The sequence below is a fragment of the Sciurus vulgaris genome (assembly GCF_902686455.1).
Source record: "Sciurus vulgaris genome assembly, contig: HiC_scaffold_632_arrow_ctg1, whole genome shotgun sequence".
Taxonomy (NCBI): Eukaryota; Metazoa; Chordata; class Mammalia; order Rodentia; family Sciuridae; genus Sciurus; species Sciurus vulgaris.
The window spans coordinates 13,318,221-13,336,252 of NW_027632957.1; the positions used below are offsets into that span (position 1 = coordinate 13,318,221).

The 18,032-nt window shown below is 33.9% G+C and overlaps 1 pseudogene across 1 annotated transcript in view; it reads left to right on the top strand.

The window, feature by feature from the left end:
• The window catches only part of LOC306652065 (ankyrin repeat, SAM and basic leucine zipper domain-containing protein 1-like), a 35,733-nt pseudogene extending 24,266 nt beyond the window's left edge, over nt 1–11,467 (top strand). Inside the window, exons 8-9 of the transcript in view lie at nt 7,589–7,702; nt 11,315–11,467. The product of the transcript in view is annotated as an ankyrin repeat, SAM and basic leucine zipper domain-containing protein 1-like (transcript). The remainder of the gene's footprint in view (nt 1–7,588; nt 7,703–11,314) is intronic.
• Nucleotides 11,468–18,032: the final 6,565 nt, after the last annotated feature.

Below are 18,032 nucleotides of genomic sequence, written 5' to 3' on the forward strand. Positions count from 1 at the left end.
CTAAGTGAGATAAGCCAATCTCAAAAAGCCAAAGGACGAATGATATTGCTAATAAGTGGAGGATGACACATAATGGGTGGGGGAGTCAAGGGTTAGTGTTAGGGTTAGAGTTAGGGTTAGGGAGGGCGGCAAGTATGGAGGAAGTAAGTACTGTATAGAGGATAAAGAGGGGTGGTAGGGGTGGGGGGAAGGGAAAAATAACAGAATGAATCAAACAACATTGCTCTATGTAAATTTATGATTACACAAATGGTATGCCTTTACGCCATGTACAGAGAAACAACATGTATCCCATTTGTTAGGATAAAAAAAAACAAAAAAAAGAAGAAAAAAAAATGTAATATCAAATTAAGTAAATTAATTTAATATTATTCCTTTGCATAGTAATGAGTTGAAAAATACTGTGTCCTCACCCACAAGCAAAGGAAAATGAATAAACCAATTTTAAACCAAAATTAAACCAATCCCTGTAATGAGCTTCCCAATTGTTTTGAAAAGGGATTTGATTATTGAAAATATAAAGTGACAGGAGACCCAAATGAAAGTTGAAACAAAATAGTGTGTTGAGTGTTATTAAAAACTATTTCCAATATAAAGTTGTTTTAGTGAAGGAAGTTTTAGTGAGAAAATAAGTGACCTAAAAAAAACAAACTTATTTTTTAAGTATTCGCAGTTGTTTTAGCTGTTAGGTTGAATTAAAAAAAATTAAATTAATTTGTTTTCCTTTGATCTTATGTAATATTAGTATGGGAATCATTTATTCAAATATTATATTAATTTCCATGTTGTCTGTACCTATATTTAGGAAATATTTAACAAGCTGATTCTACTATTTATACAAAATTACTGAATTATTTATCTAAAATTACTATATATATAAAATTACTGACTTATTTTCATGTGAGGATTTATCCTTAAAAAAAAAAATTCCTTGGGGAGAACTCAAGATGGTGGTCTAGAGAGAGGCTGCATTCCTTGTTGCTCCACAATGCCGGATTCAAGCAGAGGATATCTGTTTCTCCGTGAGGCACTTTTTGCTGCTTATCGATTCCCTGCTCTTTACCCCATTGCTCTGCTGTGATCACCTATGATCACCTGCAATCTGCCCGCATATCAATGCCTATTTTGAGAGCAGATTACTCACTGTCAGGCATCTATCATCCGCCATTTGCCTGCCTCTCGTCTGTCCATTGCCTGCCTTACCCCTATCCATCACCCAACATTCAAGTTTCACCTCCTGATCGTCCGACAGCTGCCAGCAGACTGACCGCAGATCGCCAGTGGAGAACCAGCTGCCTGCTGCTGCCTGGAAGTTCACTGTTACAGTCCCTGCAGGTTTGATTACACGTGGCTGCTGCCATTTTGAGAGAACAGCCAGGCCCTGAGTGATCCTGTTTCCAGGATCATTCAGCCCGACTGATCACTCCCTGCCTCTGGGGCCCTCACATCAACTGACTGCTCCCTGCTGCCAGGACCCCCAGACCAACTGATGCTGCCCTATCACCGGGAACCCAGACCAACTGATTGCACCCGGGCTCCTGGATCCCACAACCACACAAAACACACCTGACCTCCAGGACCACTGCTGGACCAACTGCATCCTGTCTGCAGGACCTCCAGCTGACCATGTCCACCCCTGAGCTGCAGCTCCTCATTTACCAACACATTTGGAATACAGAGCAGCCATTTTGGATAATCCTGGGAGCCTTAGCTCCGATCATTGGGTGGGGAAAAATCCCATCCTGAAACGCCTGCTGGAGGCTTGAAGCTCATTGACATGTACCTCTCATACATCAGGCTACTGAACACTGGGAGGTTTCATTAGTATATGAATGTTATACGGTAGATTTTCTTTTTTCTCCTTTTTAAAAATTATTTAAGTTTTATTTCTTTACATTTCTTGCTTTCTTTTCCTTCTGTTTACCTGTTCCCTCAGAGTTGCTTTCTCCCTTATTTACATGCTAACATCTGATTTCTTTTGATTACACTCTCACCCTTTCTATTTTCTAGAAATTCTGTATATTCTTTTATTATCCCATTAACAGCCATATTCTTCATTCCTCTGCATCCTCTTTGTCCTCCATTAGAAACTGCAGACATTATGGTAAACCTGTTTGTTTTACCAAAAATAATTTGAACACATTATGTTTATTATGACAATTTTGTTATTGTCCCCATAGGGGCTATTTGGTCTAGGACTGCATAGTGTCTGATTTGGGCACTGCTAATATTGATCTCCCCTTAAAGAAAGGGTTTTGGAAACCTATAGGGCCACTTTAAGCCTTTGGGGGGAAATCTGCAATACCCCAGATCTGCACTGCTAGAGGAGAAGATACCTGAACAACATGAGAAAACAAGGGAAGAAAATGATCCAAACAAATCTAGATTCTATAGTAATAGAATCCAAAGACAGTACGTTAGAAGAAATGTTAGAAAAGGACTTCAGATTATACATGTTTATGATGATTCACGAAGCAAAGGATGAGGTAAGAGAGCAAATGCAGGCAATGAATGATAATACCAATAAGCTGAAAGAGCACCTGCAGGAAACAAAAGATCATTTCAACAAAGAGATAGAGATTCTCAAAAAATAAAAATAAAAACAAACAGAAATCCTTGAAATGAAGGAGACAATAAAACAAATAAAAACCTCAATGGAAATTGTCACAAGACTACACCACTTGGAAGACAGAACCTCAGACAACGAAGACAAAATATTTAATCTTGAAAATAAAGTTGCCAAAACAGAGACGATGGTAAGAAATCATGAACAGAATCTCCAAGAACTATGGGACATAATGAAAAGACCAAATTTAAGAATTATTGGGATTGAGAAAGACACAGAGATAAAACCAAAGGAATGAACAACCTATTCAATAAAATAATATCACGAAAGTTTCCAAACCTGAAGAATGAAATGGAAAATCAAATATAAGAGGCTTACAGAACACCGAATGCACAGAATCACAACAGATCCACAACTAGGAACATTATAATGAAAATGCTTAACATTCAAAATAAAGATAGGATTTTGAAGGCCGTGAGAGAACAGCATTAGATTACATATAGGGGGAGACTAATATGGATAGCAGCAGACTTCTCAACCCAGACTCTAAAAGTTGGAAGGGCCTGGACCAACATATTTCAAGCTCTGAAAGAACATGGTTGCCAACCAAGAATCCTATACCCAGCAAAACTAACCTTCATTTTGGAAGATGAAATAAAATCCTTCCATGATAAACAAAAGTTAAAAGAATTTACAAATAGAAAGCCTGCACTACAGAATGTTCTCAACAAAATAATCCATGAGGAGGAAATGAAAAACAACAATGTAGGTCAGCAAAGGGAGGAACTACTTTAGAGAAAAAGCACTCAAAGGAGAAACCAAGCCAACTTAAAAACCAAAAATAAGCCAAATGACTGGGAATACAAATCATTTCCCAATAATATCCCTGAATATTAATGGCCTAAATTCATCAATCAAAAGACATAGACTGGCAGAATGGATTAAAAAGAAAGACCCAACAATATGCTACCTACAAGAGACTCATCTTATAGAAAAAGACATCCACTGACTAAAGGTGAAAGGATGGGAAAAAACCTACCATGCACATGGACCCAGTTAAAAAGCGGGGGTTTCCATCCTTATATCAGATAAAGTGGACGTCAAGCCAAAGTTAGTCAGAAGGGATAAAGAAGGACATTTCATACTGCTTAAGGGAACCATAAATCAGGAAGACATAACGATAGTAAATATTTATGCCCCAAGAAATGGTGCATCCCTGTTCATCAAACAAATCCTTCTCAATTTCAGAAATCACATAGACCACAACACAATAATTCTGGGCAACTGTAACACACCACTATCACCACTAGATAGATCTTCCAAACAAAATCCAACCAAAGAAACCGTAGAACTCAATAACACAATCAATAACCTAGACTTAATAGGCATATATACAATATTCCATCCATCAACGATCGGATACACTTTATTCTCAGCAGCACATGGAACCTTCTCGAAAATAGACCATGTGTTATGCCACAAAGCAGCCCTTAGGAAATGCAAAAAAATAGAGATACTGCCTTGTGTTCTATCAGATCATAACGGACTGAGAGTAGAAATCAATGTACAAAGTAAAAAAAGGAAATTACTCTAACACTTGGAGACTAAATTATATGCTATTGAATGAAACATGGATAACAAAAAACATCAGGGGAGATTAAAAAATTCTTGGAGATCAATGAGAATGATGACACAACATATCAAAATCTCTGGGACACTATGAAAGCAGTACTAAGAGGAAAATTCATTGCATGGAGTGCATTCCAGAAAAGAATGAAACATCAACAATTAAATGACCTAACATTACAGCTCAAGAAAAAGAAGAACAGAATAACAGAAAAAGTAGTAGAAGACAGGAAATAATTAAAATCAGAGCTAAATCAATGAAATTGAAACAAAAGAAACTATTCAAAAAATTGACATAACAAAAAGTTGGTTCTTTCAGAAAGTAAACAAAATAGATAAACCCTTAGCCACACTAACAAAGAGAAGGAGAGAGAAGACTCAAATTACTAAAATACATGATGCAAAAGGAAATATCACAACAGACACCACTGAGATACAGAACATAATGAGAAGCTACTTTGAAAATCTGTATTCCAACAAAATAGAAAGTACCGATGAAATTGACAAATTTCTAGAGACATATGCTTCTCCCAAAATGAACCAAGAAGACATACACGATTTAATCAGATCAATATCAAGCAATGAAATAGAAGAAGCCATTAAAAATCTACCATCCAAGAAAAGTCCATGACCAGACGGATTCTCAGCCAAGTTCTACAGTACCTTCAAAGAAGAACTCAATCCAATACTTTTCAAGGTATTCCAGGAAATAGAAAAGGTGGGTATACCCTACCAAACTCATTCTATGAAGCTAATATCACCCTCATACCCAAACCAGGAAAAGACACATCAAGGAAAGAAAATTTTAGAGCAATATCTTTGATGAATATAGATGCAAAGTTCCTTAACAAAACATTGGCAAACCCTATCCAAAAACACATTAAGAAAATTGTACAACACGATCACGTGGGGTTCATTCCTGGAATGCAAGGATGGTTCAACATTCATAAATCAATAAATGTCATCCATCATATCAATAGACTAGAGGATAAGAATCATATGGTTATTTCAATTGACACAGAAAAAGCATTTGACAATATACAACACCCCTTCATGCTGAAAACAATAGAAAAAATAGAGATAGTAGGAACATACCTGAACATTGTAAAGGCTATTTATGCTAAGCCCATGGCCAACATCATTCTTAATGGAGAAAAACTGAAACCATTCCCTTTAAAAATGGGAACAAGACAGGGATGTCCTCTTTCACCACTTCTACTCAACATTGTCCTCGAAACTCTAGCCACAGCAATTAGGCCGACTAAAGAAATTAAAGTGATACGAATAGGAAAAGAGGAACTTAAGGTGTCACTATTTGCTGATGTCATCATTCTATATTTAAAGGATCCAAAAAGCTTCTCCAGAAAACTTCTAGACCTCATCAATGAATTCAGCAAAATAGCAGGCTATAAAATCAACACACATAAATCTACAGCATTTTTATATGCAAGCGATGAAACAGCTGAAAGGGAAATCAGGAAAACAAGTCCATTTGCAATATACTCAAAAACAAAACAAAACAAAACAAAACAAAAAAGAACTTGGGTATCTATCTAACCAAAGAGGTAAAAGAACTCTACAATGAAAACTACAAAACACTGAAGAAAGAAATTAAGGAACACCTTAGAAGATTGAAAGTTCTCCCATATTCTTGGATAGGCAGAATTAATATTGTCAAAATGGCCATACTTCCAAAAGTGCTATACAGATTCAATGCAATTCCAATTAAAATCCCAATGATGTAACTCACAGAAATAGAGCAAGCAATCATGATATTCATCGGGAAGAATAAGAAACCCAGAATAGCTAAAGCAATCCTTAGCAGGAAGAAAGAAACAGGGGGTATCGCAATACCAGAACTTCAACTATACTACAAAGCAATAGTAACAAAAATGGCATGGTATTGACACCAAAATAGACAGGCAGATCAATGGTACAAAATAGAGGACATGGACACAAACCCAAATAAATACAATTTTCTAATATGAGACAAAGGTGCCAAAAATATGCAATGGAGAAAAGATAGCCTCTTCAACAAATGATTTTGGGAAAACTGGAAATCCATATGCAACAGAATGAAAATAAAACCCTATCTCTCACCCTGCACTAAAATCAACTCACAATGGATCAAGGACCTTGAAATCAGACCAGAGACCCTGCATCTTATAGAAGAAAAAGTAGGTCCAAATCTTCACCTTGTTGGCTTAGGATCAGACTTCTTATCAGGACATGCATAGCACAAGAAATAAAAGCAAGAATCAATAACTGGTATAGATTCAAATTAAATAGCCTTCTCTCAGCAAAGGAAACTATCAGCAATGCAAAGAGAGAGCCTACAGAGTGGGAGAAGATCTTTACCACTCATACTTCAGATAGAGCACTAATTTCCAGAATATATAAAGAACTCAAAAAAGTCTACACCAAGAATACAAATATCCCAATCAGCAAATGGGCTAAGGAAATGAACAGACACTTAATAGAAGAAGATGTACAAGCAATCAACATATATATGAAAAAATGTTCAACATCTTTAGTAATAAGAGAAATGCAAATCAAAACTACACTAAGATTCCATCTCACCCCAATTAGAATGGCGATTATGAAGAATACAAGCAACAATAGGTGTTGGCGAGGGTGTGGGGAAAAAGGTACACTCATACATTGCTGGGGGGACTGCAGATTAGTGCAGCCACTCTGGAAAGCAGTGTGGAGATTCCTTAGATAACTTGGAATGGACCTACTATTTGACCCAACTATCCCACTCCTCGGCCTATACCCAAAGGACTTAAGATCAGCACACTACAGAGATACAGCCACATCAATGTTCATAGCTGCTCAGTTCACAATAACCAGACTATGGAACCAATCTAGATGCCCTTCAATTGATGAATGGATAAAGATACTGTGGTATATATATATACTATGGAATATTACTCAGCTATAAAGAATAATAAACTTATGGCATTTGCAGGCAAATGGATGAAATTGGAGAATATCATGCTAAGTGAGATAAGCCAATCTCAAAAATCAAAAAGAGGAATGATCTCATTGATAAGCGGATGATGACATTTAATTGGGTGTGGGAGGGGGACAAGAATGGAGGAAGGAGGGACTGTTAAGAGGGAAAAGAGAGGTGGGAGGGGTGGGGTGGAAGGAAAAAATAATGAAGTGAATCAAATATCATTACTCTATGTAAATATATGAATATGCAAATGGTATGCTGTTACTCTATGTACAAACTGAAACATGTATCCCATTTGTTTACAATAAAAATAAATTTTAAAAATTCTCAATTATATAATTTAGTGTTTAGAAATTTTGTGTGACCATTATGTATATAAAGCTGAAAAAAGTTGTTTCTATTAATTAAAAAGTGACTTTTGAAAATATTAACAGATAGTCCTGAAATGGGCTTCCCCGAAGAATTTTATTTCAGTTTGTGAAGAACTTGGTAGTAATGTTGAAGATCTGAGTGAAGAAGTTTGCAAACTAAAAGACTTAATTCAGAAGATAGATATTTAACATTAAAAGTGGGGAGGATAATTATGCAAAATGTTTCACAACAAAAGATGCTAGACAGTGGAGCAGTTCTGATTAGAGCAGTGAGTGGAACACGGTGACAAGTGGGAAAGGATAGTTTCCATAGGAAGGAATTCACACAACAAACAAGCTTTTGTCGTCATTAATGAAATGCATACTACAGAAGCACACCCCCTTCATGTTTTTGGTCAGCAAGGGAAAAGGGGTTACCCCTCATATTCTTTCTAGTTAGCATTCAACAGAATAATATTCTCAGTGAATCTGTAGGCACACCTTTCAAAAATATTTCAGGAAGATGTGCCGAGGACTATAAAAACATTTCTGTCTTCAGTAGTAGTTTACTCCAAAATTGTTTGTAACATAAGTGTCATATACTGGGAAAATAATTTGATAAATTATGGTATACTTGTTTGTTTTAATGTGCACAGTCAGGTACCAGGTAGGTAACTTAGGACTGTAGAGTTCTTATGCATACACAAGGCTCTTGGTTCAATCCTGTGCACCAAAAACAGAGAAAATCATGTTCAGCCAGTTAAAAAATTAATGAAGGTCCAATTATTAGATTGTTAAAGATAGAGATTTCTATTTGTAAATTATTTATGTGCAGCTATGTAGTTGTAAAAGGCCAAAATGAAATATACCTCTGTTAATACAATTATGGATGAAATATTTCATCTATTGATCAGACTCTATATTAATTTGTAATTTAACTTGTGTTTTTTAAAGAGTATGGTGATTTTTGTTTCTGCTTTTGTATTCACATAGAAGTGTGTATTTGGTTTATGGACAGTTGATTTAAAGAAAATTTTCTATACCAAGATCTAAACTACTGCAGTAGGAACCTTTGTTGAAGGTGAAGAGAGAAGAGGAAAACATTTAGAGACATCTAAGGAACTCACTTCTGTGTTCTTCATGTGTATTTAATGAAAAAAATATTTCTATAAAGATTTTGTGAATCATATTATGTGAAAGTTAGGTTATATATTAAATTTTACACCTTCATCCTGTAATTCATTCAATGTGTTCACTAATATTTTATCAAAAAAGGTATTTTCCTCAAAATAAATTTCATACATGTCCCAGGTAATTTGTCATTCTGATAATAACATAATATTTAATAAGAAGGAGTCTCTAAAGTGAGAATAAAAAAGTTGTGAAACAAATTCTACAAGGTAATGGTGGGGAAATTATATTGTAAATGGGGAAATGAGTAATAAATTTTATAATTCTTTGAGAAAGTAACTCTTTGTCAGTGAAAGAGGCATCTTAGAAGTTGTGTTCTGACAACTCATTCAACAAACATAAGACTGTCTACTGTACTCCAGGCCCCTCTTCTGAAAAAAGCTAGATAGAGCCTGAACTGACTGAGGACAAAAATTATGATACCATTTATCTCTAATTTATCTAGAAATTTTAAATTATGTGATATTTTTCAGAGTGATCCATGGAAAATTTGGAAGGATTTTTGTATAGAAATTTCCTGCACAGCACCAGCTCTTTAAAAATATCTTTTGAGTTATAGATGGACAAAATGCCATTATTTTATTGATTTATTATATGTGGTGCTGAGGATTAAATTCAGGGCATCATGTGTGCCAAGAGAGCACTCTGCCACGGAGCCACAACCCCTCCAATATCATCAGCTTTAAATGTAGGAAATTCCCTAAGACATACTTTCCTCAAGGTTGGTTATGAATTTGGTTTCTCCAATTCAAAGTTACAAAGATGGGGTGGATAAGTGGGGAAAGCATATGGAGCCCTTGAGATAAAATTGGGGAGCGAACCAGAGTTTTCTGAAATGAAGGAAATTAAGAAGCATTGCTTTAGAGACTTATTGACTTTAAAACAGATAATGCAATCAGGTATCATAACTTTTATTTTGATAATGTGTATCTGTAAAGAAAATTATCTTTTTTTTTTCTTTTTTGGGGGACCAGAGATTGAACTCAGGGGTACTGGAGCACTGAACAATATCCCCAGTCCTATTTTATTATTTTATTTAGAGACAGGGCCTCACTGAGTTGCTTAGAGTCTCACCATTGCTGAAGCTGGCTTTGAACTCTCAATCCTCTTGCTTCAGCCTCCAAGCTGCTGGAATTATAGGTGTTTACCACTGCACCTAGCAAGATAATTTTTATCTTTATTTAGCTACATAGAAGACCTTCTTTTTCAGTGACCTTGTGTATCAAGAATTTATAGATATCTGTATAATTACTAGTGTTGAGAACACATTTATTAGTTTATAATAATATCATAAACAATTCTTTGTGTGGGAAAATCTTAATTTTTGAGCAAGCTTTTGAAATTTTTTTCTTTTGATTAGTTTTCAAGTAGTAATTATCATAATGTGATTTAACTTAGGAATTGTTATGGCTTCCAGGTTTGGAATATATTATTATGCTTGTTAAATTTATAATGTTTCAAAGTGTACCAATAATAACTGAAGAAGATTTAAAGGAAAAAAAAAAGAAACAGGAGTTATCACAGATAAATCTGTGGAGGTAACAGAAAGGGTGGGGAAGGTCAAGGCTAGACATTAACACCATATCACTGTTTTCAAACCAGCATAGTGACAGCTCCTGTCAGAAATGATCATTCTAATTAATTGGTTAAAAAAGGAATAACTGTCTCAGGATTCAGTAAATGTAGCATGAGTGTCAAAAAGGAATAATCTTGCTGAGTGAAGCCTTTTAGAAGTGACACCAAGATGACAGTCATAATGAGTTTGGCATTGCAGTTTGTTTTACTGCTATGAGTTTAAAATTAATTTTGCAGGCTTTTTAAGTTAAATATTTACCCTGTAGAATTTAGAAGTTATTACTTCTGGTGATTTGAACCTGTTTATATCACCATTCCCACACAGGATGTTTCTAATAAATATTACTCTATAAATCCACCTGATACTTTTTGTCTCCAGAATCTTTTGGTTTCTGCTTATTCTCTTCCTGCTTACCCACACAGCAGTCATTTCTCCTTTCCTTTCTCTCTCCTTTCTACCCTCATTTATCTCTGCCTCCATCCCTGTCTCCCAATTTCCCCATCCCAACACTGAATGAGGCTTCTTTCACACATTATTTCTTAAAGGACCATTTCAGTTTTTATTGACATGTGTTTCTGCAATTATATTTAAATAAAGTATTTCATTTCTATCATGAGTATCTTTTCTTCCAATTTTTGTTCAGTTTCATATATTGTAGATTTGTTACAAGTATGGTTCACTCTTTAAGACATTAGTTGATATTTAATATGAAAAGAAATATGTATCAGTTGTTATTCCTTATAGGTAAAATACAAAATTTAAGTTATAATTAAAGAAACTTTATCTCAAGACATAAAAACACCAGGTTAAAATGTGATAATCTATGAAAGTAATTGTTTTTAATGTAAAACTAACAATGTACATTAATGGGATGATGGTGAAGAACTGTATTTCAAGATGTGTTCACTTTAAATCTTCCTTAGAATCTTGAGTTGCCTCCCTCTATATCAAGCGAATTAATATGGATGTATTTTTCAGATCTTAAAAGATGTCTTATTTTCAGTTTGTTGTATATTAACTCTTTTTTCCATTCTAAATATTAGCTGCAAAATGAACGGGCAAATGATCCAACTTGTATACCATTAATGGAAGAAGTATCTACATGAAAGAGTAGAATTTTGAAGAGGAAAGCTATTACAATATGTGGATTTGGGCTGATTTTTTTCATTTGCAAGCTAACATTTCAGAGAAAATAACCCTAATATTTGTTTTAAAATTATGTATGTACATCTTATTCAAATTATCCCCATATTGCTTTTAATAGCAACCTGTGGTACAATATCACTTATTATTTGCCTATACTCCATAGAAGAATTATGATAATATAAATGAGAGAATTTTTCTTTAGAAAGTGATTTGTCAATTTGAGTTGGAAATATAGTTTATTATATTCTGTTAATTTTGATCAAGCAGTAAATTATACCTACACATTGAGTTTGAACACACAAGTAAATCACAATAAAAAGTTATATCTAATATTCTTTTATTTTAAAGTATGTTTGATTGTCATAGATAATATTGGAGACTTTGTAAAGAGTTCATAAATCACTAGCTTTATTTTAGTCCTTATTTACCCCTTCTGTTACTACAAAATAAGGACTTTCTTGCTGCATTTTTAAGTTATATATTTAGAATATTATTGATTTTGAAAGCATTTCAGAAAATGCAAAGAACAAAGTTAGGATATAAAAGATTTTAATTGTGGATTAAATACACAGGAAAAATATTCCAAATGTAAAAATCAGAATAGTGTGAAAATCAAAAAGTGCATTAGTATTTTTCATGTCAAGTGTTTCTGAAATATGACCAAACTTAGGTATAACATTCTGAGGGATATTCTGAAAGTGGAATTTGACATGCATTTTCTCACATTTAAAATAAGATTTATTTTATCAATCAAAATATTGATATTCAGGGCTGGGGAGATAGCTCAGCTGGTAGAGTGCTTGCCTTGCAAGCACAAGTCCCTGAGTTTGATCCCCAGTACCACAAAAAAATATTGATATTCAGATTTAAAAAATGAAGTGAATAACAGTCTCAATTTAGCAAGCAAAACTGTATTTAAATCTTGCATGCTTAAAGCATATGCAGTTATCTAAAATTACTTGAGAAATAAACATCAACAAAGTGAAAGAATTCTTGAAAAAATTCATAATTTTTTTTGTTGTTTGTTTTTTGTTTTTGTGCTAGGGATTGAACCTAGGGCCTTGTGCTTGTGAGGCAAGTACTCTACCAACTAAGCTATATCCCCAGCCCCTCATGATGTTTTTAAACTTTTTTCTGTAACTTTGAAAATGTGGAATGTGTACTGCTCAAAGGTAAACTGATCATACTATTAAAAAAATCAAGGATTTTCTTGGGAAAGGTATAGATGGACCAGTGAATATCTGAATGTCTGTGATAAGCCCTTGATAAACATTTTATTTACATTATAGTATAATGTCATGAGGAATAAATTCTATTTTATAGAAATTGAGTCTTAAGGACACTGTTGAAGTAAATTGTTGAAATTCACATCACTAAAAATACCACCTCAGAATTTGTTCATTATTTACTTTTTAAATTTAAATAACATGCTCTTTCCAGCATTCATTCATTCATTCATTCATTCATTCAAATACTTACTGACCACTTCCCATGTGTCCCCCATTTTAGGAAATCAATGATCCCTGCCCTTATTGTATAACTTACATTTCAATGGAAATAAACAACAAAGCATAAGATACCATAAATACTGTTTTATAAAAATTATACAAGGTGAAATAGGAAAGTGCAGGGTGAAGGTAGTATGTTAGAGAATACTAAGAAATGACCTCACAAACTTCAAGTCTTTTGTGAGAAGTAAAAGGTTACAGAGCAAGGGCTGGGGTTGTAGCTCAATGGTGGAGCACTGGCCTGATGTATGAGGCATTGGGTTTGATTCTCAGTACCATGTATAAGTAAGTCAGTAAATAAATAAAATGAAATAAAGGAACATTGACAAATAAAAAGTTTACAGAGCAAAACATGCAGACAGCTGTATAAATCCATTCAAGAACACAAACAGGCAAAAATATCACTACTATGCTGAAATGCTCCAGAAAATAGAAGGAACCCCAAAGAGCTACAATCAGTGAGTGACTAAAGCAAATACTAACTCAGAAACAAGAGGAGCCTCTTAGCTTTAAATTAAGTGAACTTAGAAACCCTTGGCACATTTTGAATTTTGAATATATCTGATGTATATTTTAAAAGCATCTCTCTGACTACTACTTTAAAATAGGCTAGGCTAGTGTGGAAGCTGTGGGACCCACTAGGAGTCTGCTATGAATGAGTTAGCAATGCAAACAGTGGAATCAGCTGTACCCAACACAGGCTCTTAAAGAACTGAAAGAATTTACTTACAACCAAACACCAATAGCCTAAGGTAACTTTTTTGGCTTAAATCATCAGAAGGATAAAATTTTCATATAAGTCAAAATAGAGATGTCTTTAAGATAGATATTAACTAGGATAGAAAGCAAGAGTGCCAGAAATATCCTACATCTCAGTTTTTTTAGGAGTTACTTTGTTAATTGCATAAAAATTCAGCAATACATACAATTTCTAAAATTCTAAGACAAAGGGGTTTTTCAAAAACTGGGTGTGTTAACAAAATGAGTTATGGATATCTGTAAAGTAGAAAAATAGGAATAGGGATGAGGGAGGAGAAAAGGGTTCATTAAGGACTTAAGTGGAGTAAATGAAATTCCTGTATATATGACCATGTTAAAATAATCTCAACTATTAAGTGCAACTATAATGCACCAATAAAAGGAAAAAATAAAGTAGGATATAAAAAAATAAAGCTTAAAATACCTGCACAACAAACTAAATTTGAAAACAAGTTTTGAAATGTAGGTCTTATTTTTCTTTTTTATCATTTTATTATAGATGCAATATTGGGGTTCATTTCTACACAATCATACAAGCATATAATATAATTTTCTCCAGGTTACTTACCCTTTCCCACTCCTCCCCTTCCTTTCCTTAATCTTTACTTATCTTTCCCCTATTATTATTTTTTAATTATTGTAATATGGATGTATGTAAATTTGAAATTTACTATGGTATGATCATACATGTGTATGGGATAGTTTGATCATTCTCTAAAATATAAATATTATTGAAAGGAAAATACAAAATATGTTTTAAAGAGAAATGTAAAACAATTTAAGATCTGTTAGCAAGGATAATTTCCCTACATATTTTGCTTAGGATACCAAATATACGATTAGAAGAGAATTGATATGAGCAAGCTCATAACATTTGTGATACACAGCAAATGCAAGTTATAAAATATGAATAAAGAATGTATTATAAGAACTTATAAACTTTAACATTAAAAATAGCAATATCAACCCATCAATATCAACAAATCTTCCCACTGAGTTGATATCAACAAATAAACCCCAATGTCCATATCAATGAATCTACATCAATGTGTCAATATCAACAAATCCCATTGAGTCAATATTGATGAATCTACCACAATGTGTTGATATCAACAAATTTACATCAGTGGGTAGATATTACTGAATCTAACCTGATGAGTCATAATTCATGAATCTACATTGATGGTCCAATTTCGACAAATCTACACATGTGAGTAAATATTGACAAACCTTTCCCATTAAGTCAGCATTTACATATCTACATTGAAGAGTTGATATCAACAAATCAATATTGAACAATATAATCCAACAATTTGATAACAACAAATCTACACCAATGACTTGATATTGATGAATGTATGGCTATGGGTCAATATCAACAAATCTATGCTGAGGGATACACATAGATGTTTCTTCACCAAAGGGTCAATGTTGATGAATGTAAACTTTTGAGTCAATATTGATGAATCTGCCCTCACAGACAGATATTGATGACTCTGCATTTTTAAGGTGATATTGATGAATTTACACCTTCAAGTCAGCATCACTGAATCTAGACCAATGGGTCAATATTAAAGAATCTACACTGATATATTGATATTGTCAAGCCCACCTAATTGAAACCACTTTGATGAATCTAACCCAATGGGCAGATATGGAAGAATGTACACCAATGATTCAATATTGATGAATCTATACCAAAAAGTCAATATCAACAAATCTACCCTTAGGCCATTAACAATGAATCTATCCAAAAAAGTTGATATTGATGAATATACCCTGATGTTTCAATGTAAATAAAACTACATCTATGAATAAAAACTGACAAATCAATATTGATGAATCAAAATGGATAGTTAAGTATCAACAAATGTACACTGATGAGTCAATATAGATGAATCAACATACACAGGTCAGTGTCAATGAATCTACCCCATCAAGTTGATATTCATGAAACTAACCCAATGTGTTGATATGATGAATCTACACTGAAGAGTCAATATCAATGAATCTGCTCCAATTGGCTGATATCAAAGAATCTACACCAATGAATCAATATCAATGAATCAATACCTATGGTTTACATCAGTGAATATGTCCCATCCAGTTGTTATTGACTGTTCTTATACAATGGGTTGGTGTGGAGAAATCTACACAGATAAGTCAATAACAATGAATATGCACCGAAGAGTCTATATTGGCAAATATACTTCAAAGGGTCAATACAATGAATCTATCTTGATGGATTAATATTGATGATTGTACACCAAAGGGTCAATATTGATGATCTACACTGACAAGTTGATATCCACATATCTACCCAAAAAGTTGGCATCAATAAATCTACATCTTATCATTGATAATGACAAATTGATAATGAACAATTTTCCACAACAAGTCAATATTTGTGAATCTACATGTTTGTATTATATTGACAATTCTAACCCACTGTGTTGATATGAACAAATCTAACCTAATGGGTCAATATTGACCAAACTATATTGATGGGTTGATGTTGACAAATGTACCTTGACAGGTCAATATTGATGAATCTACTCCATAGGTTTAATTTCAACAAATCAACACAAACGGGTTGATATCTATAAATCTACACTGAAGAATTGATATCAACAAATCTACCCTGATGAGCTGATATCTATTTATCTACACTGATGAGTCAATGATGATGAATCCACATCAATGAATAAATATCAACACATCAATATCAATAAATCTACCCAAAAAGTTGATATTGATGAATCTACACTGATGTGTTGATATGGACAAATCTACCCCTACAGTTTCATATTGATAAGCCTACCCTTATGGGTCCATATCAATAAATCTATGCCACCAAGTCAATATTGATGAATCAACCCAATGGGTCAAAATTGATGTGCCTATCCCAATGAATTGATCTTGACAAATCTAACCAATCAAATCAATTGAATCAATATTGATAAATCTAACCCATCAAGTTGATAGCAACAAATCTATCCCCATTGGTTGATATAGATGAATCTGTCCAAATGAGTTTATTTCTGTACAGAGTGGTGACAGGATGGGAGAGTAGTGATTGAGATTGGGGGTCTCTGATGACCTCATGACTGTGGCATGACTGGTGCCTAGGAATTTTCCTTGAAAGTGCACAGAATGTTTAGCTGCTGTGGTAAAACCCTGCATGAGGAGGCTCTGTACAAAAGTCCTTTCAGCTCTATTCTTGATCTCAGTCACAAATCTTTTGGGAATAGAGGAACTCTTATGCTAGATGATTACAATGTTTCACCAATTCCATTACTTCTGCTACTACCCCAAAGGGTTGATATGGATGAATGTATCCTGATGATTAAATATCATTGAATATTCCCTGGTGATAGATATTATCAAATCCACTCTAATGGATTGATATTGATGAATACACCCAGATGAGTTGATATTAAAATATCTACATTTTCAGGTCAATATCAAGGAATCTAAATTGACAAATCAATATTGACATATGAACATCGACAAATCTACCATGACTGGTTAATTTTGATTAATCTACCCCAAAGGGTTGATATCAATTAATCTACACCAACAAGTAGATATTAACGAATCCACACTGACAGTTGATATTCATCAATCTACCATCATTCATCATGATATTGATGAATCTACAATGATGAGCAGATATTGGCAAATCCTTTCCATTGAGTAGATATGGCCAAATCTACCCCATTGAGTCGCTATTGACAAAAGCACACTGACATGACAATGTCAGTGTGAATCTACCCCTATTGTTGATATCAACAAATCTACCCTGACAAGTCAATATTGACAAATCTACCCTGTTGAGTTGATATTGATGAATATACCCCATTGAATCTATATCGACTGGTCTACACTGGAAAGTCAATATTGATGAACCCATGCCTTCAAATCAATATCAACGAGTATATACAATGGGTTGATATCAATGAATATACCATTGAATTGACAACTATAAATCTACCCTGGGTGATTGCTTTTGATGAATTTTCACTAATGAGTCAATATTTAAGTGAACCATCTCTGGTCTAATTCCTAGGTCCTTGATCCATTTTGAGTTGAGTTTTGTGCAGGGTGAGAGATAAAGCTGTAATTTCATTTTACTGCATATGGATTTCCAGTTTTCTCAGCACCATTTGTTGAAAAGGCTTTTTTTCCATTGGAAGTTTCTGGCACCTTTATCTAGGATGAGGTAACTGTATTTATGTGGGTTTGTTTCTGTGTCTTCTTTTCTATACCTTTGGTTTACCTGTCTATTTTGGTGCCAATACCATGTAGTTTTTGTTCCTATTGCTCAATAGTATAATTTAAGTCTGGT